Genomic DNA, 6289 nt, shown 5'->3' with positions numbered 1-6289 from the left:
GACAACATGTAAGGTTTTTTGGCTTTTGTCAGTCTGTCCAAATGTCTGCCAATGGTCTTTTAGTTATGGGGTCGTTAAAAGGTCTGTTCATGTAGTTTAGCGTCTTGTCTGCATACTTTGATCTATATCCATTGGTTCCGGCCGCGCTTGGGGCTTTGGAGACGATGGGCGTGGAGGGGGTGACAAAAAGTGGTTTCCCTGTGGTTGGTTACTACTTCTGTAATATTGCTGTTGTTGCTGTGGTGGGTTATGAACCCACCGAGGAGTTTGCGGCATATAGGCCAATTGGGGAAAGAACTGTTGCCTAGATGTTTGAGAGTTTGGTTGTATGTTTCTTCGTGGCAAGGGTGGTGCTGGTCCAGGAGGACCGTTGAATTTTCTCGAATTGGCCTGATTATTATTGGCGTAATTGATTCTGAACTTTTGATTTCCTAACTTCTCACATAACTGGAGAGCCGATGGTAAGTCATCTGGTTCTCTGGATCCCAACAATCTTGGTAAATCGCCGTTGAGACCTCTGACAAAGGTGTCCAAGGCCTTGTCTCGATAAGACTTAGCAAAAAGATCTATTGAATCTGTGCTCATTTCCATACAGGTAATTTTATTCAAAATTAGCGACAAGTGAGTATAGACGCGTTGATAAAATTTTGATACCGTCTTTTTGCCCTGTATTCGAGAAGTCATTTGGTACTCGAGTGTAGTAACATCTCCTTTGTCAGCGTAATGAGTCGTCAAGCATTTCGAGATAGCCGTCCATTTTAAGGGGGTTTGATATGATTCTAAAACCGAGTCAGCATTTCCCACGATCTTGTTCCTGATGACGTTAAGAATCCCATAAATAAATAAATTTGCAAGATTCTTTCTACACTTTTTTTCCAAGAACTGAATTCTCCTGCTCCTGCTTGTCCTGAAAATTCCCTAAGGCACATTACTAGATCTGGAATTCTGTCCAGTTCGTTCATGTTATTCCCCTCGATGTTTACTGGTTGGTCCACTAATTGGGGGGTCCCTGGGTTTAACCTAGCCTCTATCTTTCTCTGTACCATTACTCGTATTTCTTCCAGCAGACCAGCCATATTGATGAGAAGGACTTGATTCTGTTGCTGGTTTGCAGGTGTGTTCAAAATGGGGGGTCTTACAAGGTTATTTGGATTAGCCATTTTTTCATTTTTAAATTTTTAACTTGTTTAACTTGATTATCTATTTCTTTTCGATTTTGATTTCACTTAATAGTATTTACAATATAAAATACATCCTGGACTGGCTGGTAGGTAGTCTTCCTTTTCGCGATCTACTGGGGTACCTCTTCCAGCACCACCGAACCAGTTGTCTGCGACCAACGTCTGCAGGCCGATGTAAGTGAGTTCCCTTGCTTTTTGGACATGATTGCTTCGCTGGAAAAGCCAGTTGGATGCGTTTATCAGCGGCGGTTCGTTTTAATCCTTGGCAGCCAAATGAGTGCACCTATGGGATTTTTTTTTTCGGTTTCTCAGGTCACTACGGATATAATGAAAAGCTTTCTTCGAACGTGATCACAATATCCAGGGCAGCCAATTGGGTGCACTTACAGGTTGCGCGTACTTCGCGTTGCTTAACTTGATTTTATTACCGCGCACAAGCCCTTTTTAACGTTGGGCGCCATTTAACTCCAAAAGAGTTTAAATTAATAAAAAAAATATTTTTTTTTATTTGTGTTAGGACCGTAAGGTCTTTGTTTAGCTATTGAGCTTTTTCAATAGCTGTTGCGAATAATAAACCACAAGAAAGTTTGTTTTATTACGACAGTTTTATTTTCCGAAATAGCGATAATTTACGATAGCGACAATGGTAAGGTTGATCTTTTCCGAAACGCGAAGAAATTGCAACTGGCGGGCAGGCAGCCGAGAATGCTGCGCCCAAGCTTAGCGTAGGTAGCTAACAACAACAAAGGAATGAGCGCCGTACAGATAAATGCACGCGAGAGCAGCGGTTTGCACTATGGGCATGCTACTGATAATTTGGCTTAAATATTAACAAGTATGAAATTAGTCTACTGCACAGTTTTGGCGGCTGCATGACCCAACATCCTCCCCCCGTTGGAAGCTTGTGTTCCAACAGAGTCCTCAAGGGGGAGCAGACACAGCTTGTTCACTGCCCGTCTTATTACTCCAGACGCGGTCCTCAATTCTGCAACTCGAGCGACGCCGTCTCTGCCAGGAATCAACTGCATGGCTCTCGCCAAAGGCCATCTCATTGGGGGTAGATTCTCGTCCTTAACAAGAACGACGTTGTCCACGGCTGCACCAGGCTTTGGGGTGCGCCACTTGGAACGCTGCTGGAGCAACGTCAAGTACTCTTCCTTCCATCGCGACCAAAATATATGCTGAAGAAAGGAGATGCGCTGCCAAGAGTCAAGCCGATTATAGTTTAGGCCCGTTATATCTGGCTCGTCAAACGACGAAGGCGGACCACCATTGAGAAAATGCGCCGGAGTGAGGACATCTAGATCGGCAGGGTTCTCTGAAATGGGAACTAAAGGTCTGGAGTTAATAACTGCCGAGATGTGGCAGTTATTCGGGTGGCGGCCATCAAAGTCCAACGACGAATTCCGGAGGCGACCGCCAACTCTAAGAAGTCCGAATTGATCCAGGAACGGCGAGAGCGATGATATGGGACTAGACGAGGAAACTCTTCCCAGCGTTTTTAGGGACTGCAGGTCCTCCCATAAATGCGCGCGCTGCACCAACCGCAGATGTTGGAATTTCTCAACGCTGGAGAGGTCCGGATGGCTGTCGATTATGCTCGTGAACACGGAGTGAAAATCCGACCAGTTTGCGTAGCCGCCGCCAAACGTTGGCAGCTGCACAGGCGGCAACGGCATCGGCCTCGGCCGCGGCTGCGTTTGAGGACCACTACACTGGTGGGGCACAATACCTTCAGCAAGCGTTGAGTGCGGCGCGAAATGCACATTGCGTTTGGCTATTTCCGCGCGCACCCTAGCCTTGAATTCAACGATGAATTCATAGAAAGACTCGCTCATTTCACTGCCAATTTCGTCGAAGTCCAATTCCTCCAGTTCTGTATGCAGAACATTGAAGGCACTTTGCAGCTCATCAATCTGCTCCAGCCTCACCGTAAGAGTGAATTCGTCGTATCCGCTTAGCGTCTCTATAGACAGCGACGTTTGTAGCCTCTGCAACCTGCTGAACAGCGCATTGGTTTTGCGCTTTAAAAAGGTCACCCTGTTTTTTTCACCTTCAGCGGGCATAGCAACAAATCGCCTTTGATTCGGTTCAGCGGGAAGATGAGCACAAAATAGATGCCGAAAATGCAAGCGGGGTCAATGCACGCAACGATATATGTAGCAATGTATGTATATATGCAATGCTAGCTAGCTTAAACACAGCCACTATCACCGAAATCTCCACTCACTTGTCCAACCGATTGCGATTTAATGTATTTATATTTATTTATTAACGGGATAAGTGCATTAATTAATGCATGCAAATTAACAAAATCACGTCGGGGTCACCAAATGTTTAGCTATTGAGCTTTTTCAATAGCTGTTGCGAATAATAAACCACAAGAAAGTTTGTTTTATTACGACAGTTTTATTTTCCGAAATAGCGATAATTTACGATAGCGACAATGGTAAGGTTGATCTTTTCCGAAACGCGAAGAAATTGCAACTGGCGGGCAGGCAGCCGAGAATGCTGCGCCCAAGCTTAGCGTAGGTAGCTAACAACAACAAAGGAATGAGCGCCGTACAGATAAATGCACGCGAGAGCAGCGGTTTGCACTATGGGCATGCTACTGATAATTTGGCTTAAATATTAACAAGTATGAAATTAGTCTACTGCACAGTTTTGGCGGCTGCATGACCCAACAGTCTTCATTAATTGATTCCAAAAACAGAACTGATTTTAGCTTGACAAATTTGTCCCTACCTTACTTCGCCTGCCCACCTATGCTGCCGGCGTCGGTGCTGCTCCGCTTTGATTTTTGCTGCATTCGCTGGCTCGCTGATTCTCACGGAAATTGGGCACTTTTATGCTATGCAGGTGCAACGTATGTTTCGCAACCGGACGCTCGTGCGACCCCAAGTACCTTTGTTGACGAGTGTTGCGCAAGCGAATACGCGTGCAGCTCCAAATGTTCTTATCAAAACATTTGTGGTGTTAACTTATATATTGATATATCAATGTAACGCGGTTGTTTTTTTTTTAATTTGTGTATTTGACATATTACATTTAACAAAGAACAAAAGTAAAAAGAGAAAAAAATAAAAATGAAAAAATGGCAATGAGGTATTGCTTCGCGAAGGCCATCTAGATCCGCTCACTCGTGAATCCTCCTGCCTCTTTCAGCTCTCCTGAGCTTGGTTGCCATTCCACCTCCCCCTGCAGCATGAAGTGGTCTAGATTATCCGCATTCAGTCGGCTGCCAAGTACGGTCTCCAGGGAACTCCTTTCGCTTGCATATTTTTCGAACGTGAAGAGAGCTCTGGAGTTTCGTTCCTTCCACTTCCGCACCATTGGCTTTCAACGCTGCCACTGATCAGCTGCGTTAAATGGAACGTCATATCGCTTCCGTTCTCTCCACGGCTTGAAGTTGGGAATAAGTTGTTTCGTCCAGCGACCCTTTAGCTCGTTGCTCCACCTGTGCTGCCTTGTCTCCAGGGTGCGCTGCCTTGCTTCTGCTTGTATTGACGTCTTCGCGCTGGAGGAGAGGCTTCTACCGTGGGCTTGGTTGAATACCACTTTGTTTTCATGTACTAATAGGTATAGAGGCGGTATTCCTGCGATCACCAATGCCGCCTCGTTGGAACTTTGTTCTGAAGGCGCTGCAGATACGTTGTGCCGACAGTCTATGAGTGGCAATTAGGCCCTGAGCGTAGCTGTCTATTTAAAGCGCTTTTGCCTACACCTGGGCGGCATATAGCATGGTCACCCGGGTCACGCTCGTCACCAGTCTTCTGCTCGCCTGTTTTGGACCTCTTGTGTTAAACATTATGGGTAATAACGCCCAATTTACTCCTGCTGCTTTCGACCTAGCCTAGGCTGGGTGTTCTCGGAACGATAGCTTGGTATCTATCCCGCCTCCCAGGTACTTAATTGCCCGAAAGTAGGACACCACGAAAGGAGGACACGCTTTGCTAGTTGTGTTCTGATAGGGAGGAGGTCGCTTCTAATGGCGTCTTAGATGGCCAGGACGACGTAGCGCTACGAAGAAAGGCCAGCATAGCGAGGAAAATGTCATGAAATACACCTAAATCGAGGCAATGAAGGAGGGGGTGATCCATTTCTGATCGGAATACCCATGTCGCAATCGTCAGTCGCCAATAGTTTTGCGAATGTATTAATCTGAGCGCATTGAGTTTTAATTACTATCGATAAAAAAAACATATAGGTTAAAGTAGAAAACATGGGGATACGTTAAAGCAATTGGCATCAGACACAGCACATAGCTATTGAAATAATAATGTAAGAACCAGTTAAACATTAAAATGTATAGCCAAAGTAAGCCGCATACGAAAGATAAAATGAGATGATAAGGTAATGAGTGGCGACTATTTCGGGGCGACCGTTTAAAAATCCAAAAATAACCAATTCATTACCAGCACGCCTGTTTTAAAGAATGGTCGAGATTTATATGCACAATTTTTTGTTTAAATTTAAATAATTAACAAAATAAATCAAGATTAATATATGAAAACGCAAAGTCTATTATTCCATAAAAGCTTTGAATTATAACAATATTTACTCGAAGCTACTATAGTAAATCAAATGAAATAGCACTGGGAATTTGAAGTTAACAAGTGAACAATTATAATAAGATTGAAAACGATTTTGAAATTTAGCTAAAGAAGTTAACAAAATGCGTATAATATGGACGTTTTTCTTAGTACTATTATTACACTTATTAAATAAATGCGAAGTATGTTAGATTAAAATCAATTTTAACTACAGCTGACCCAACAAATACGAGAGACCAATAGGATTACAAGCGGTCAAATGCATTATTTTGTGGAATCGCATTGACCATGGCAGGGTCTTTGTCTGGCCAATTTCTTTCTACCAAAAACATTGCGGCCACACTTTCAAAAAGCCCAAAGCCGGTCCCGAACACACTTTTAAACAATTTTAAATACTGTCTTATTTTATTCCTCAATATCTATCGATATCCCAAAATATCGAGGTATCCGATAGTCGGGATACTCGACATAGCATTCTTTCTTATTTTTATGTTCAATCCCTTTAATTCGAATAATTCGTTTTACCGTGGAAACACTAGCATATACTCCGTATTC

This window comes from Drosophila simulans, chromosome 2R (genome assembly GCF_016746395.2).
Source record: "Drosophila simulans strain w501 chromosome 2R, Prin_Dsim_3.1, whole genome shotgun sequence".
In the NCBI taxonomy this organism is placed as follows: Eukaryota; Metazoa; Arthropoda; class Insecta; order Diptera; family Drosophilidae; genus Drosophila; species Drosophila simulans.
This window is presented reverse-complemented; position numbering follows the sequence as displayed.